The following is a 2,019-nucleotide window of genomic DNA, read 5'->3' on the forward strand; positions in this document are numbered from 1 at the left end:
TTAAGCAAAATATGCATGTTCCACCTAAGTACAGCTTTAGCAGAGATCGCTCAATTCACAAAGCTAACACACCGGGATAAGAATCCTTATTTCCAAAAAAAATTAATTTAAATGACATTTAAATATATAAATAACATAAATAATGATCTTGTGTTAAATCCTAACTCCTAATGAAAAAACTACCCTTGCTGTAGGAGTGAATTTGCACTGCAAGGGTTAAGTGCTCATTTTTTGCCTGGGGTTACAGTAAAAAGGTTGTTGCTTGCCTTATCCCAGGGACCAGCGCACTTATTGCTGGGCCCTCGGTGTCCTCATGCATTGTAGTGATGACCCCAGGATGGAGGGAGTCTTTGGGAGAAGGGGGTAGGCTGTAGTTCAAAAGGAGGAAGCCCATGTAAGCGAGGGAATAAAGGGAATTAAAGTCCTGTTTGCAGGTACCCTGGGTAAAAATGATTATTTAACCCTTGCAGTAAATGGGGTAGGGGGAACTGCAAATGACATTTTATCACTTACCTGGAGCGAGGCTTTAAAGTTTTGCAAATTGAGCATTTTGTCACTGGATATAAATAAATGATGTTAAAATGACCCCAGCCAGGAAAAAGCTTCCTTGGATTTTTGCCGTCAACGTTTTTTTCAAAAACTCTTTTGTTTTGCTTTACTGCAAGCATAAAAATCTTTATTTTACCTGATGCAACCTGGAGTGCAGGGTGACAGCTTCCACATTTTGATTTCTGTTAATGGACTGTAAGAATTGGAATGAGAACATAGAGAAGCAAAGTGTCAGCTGGATGCCATAATGACCAGGGACGAAAATTCCCAGGGACAAAGGATGATTCTGCCCTAAAAAACCAACCCCATCACTGGATGGTGGTGAATATGTTACATTCACAGTAAATCAGGGTCGCTTATATTATGGTTATCCATGACAAGCTTTCTGCATTCCATTGGGTCACACATGGTCTTAGAAAGCATTGAAGCCCCTGGATCAGCATGACAACCAGCAATTGTAATAAAATGCATATTTTACTGTAACACATAGCACTCTGGGTACTGCAGTGCCAATATTAATAATAATAATAATAATAATATTAAAATAATAATAATAAACAGGATTTATATAGTGCCAACATATTATGCAGCGCTGTACATTAAATAGGAGTTGCAAATGACAGACAGATACAGACAGGAACACAGGAGGAGAGGATCTGTTAACAATGGCACCCCAATGCTCACGCACTGTGTATCATAAACATTTACAAATCTTTTGCGATAAAATACATTTTTACTTTTTTTTTTATATCTCAGCGCTTACCTCCAGCCTCTCTCAGCACCCAATCCAGCACAGGCTGCGTTTCATTGCCTTGGCCTGGCTTGTAAATAACAATATTGGATTGTATTTGTGTAATATAAGACTGCACAGCTCTCATGTGACAACTCAGGACTACAACTGTGGGAAGGTTGTCACCCCATGCACTCAAGGAACTTCATGGCAGGGATTATTATAAAAGCACTGCTGATAAATATAAAAAAAAATCAAGTGTAAAATGTTTTGATCTTTCCAGCTGCTCGGGAAATGACAAAAACAAGCCAAAGCCTTTATAAGAATATTATTAATTGGACATAGATCTGCTGATAAGCTCGCCGTATATGGGCCGAATGAATTAGAACAATTCATGTGATCAAGTTTTTCATCCTGGATTTCAAGTGATCTGTAAGGAGCAAAAATCCTCAACTGAACATGCTGACACCATCCATCAATATTATGTGTGTGTGTGTACATATATGTTGTATGTATATGTGTGTTGTTTGTATTTGGGTTTACATGTAGGTTGTATGTATGTATGTGTGTACATGTATAAATCCATGTATTTGTGTGTACATGTATGTTGTATGTATATGTGTGTGTATGTCCCCATATCAATTGCATGTAGACCAATTTCCAATTGCAGCACGCTCACACTATAAATCTATATATTTAATAGAAAATATAGCAATTGATCCACAATTACAAAAAAAAAA

Source organism: Pyxicephalus adspersus, chromosome 12, assembly GCF_032062135.1.
Source record: "Pyxicephalus adspersus chromosome 12, UCB_Pads_2.0, whole genome shotgun sequence".
Taxonomy (NCBI): Eukaryota; Metazoa; Chordata; class Amphibia; order Anura; family Pyxicephalidae; genus Pyxicephalus; species Pyxicephalus adspersus.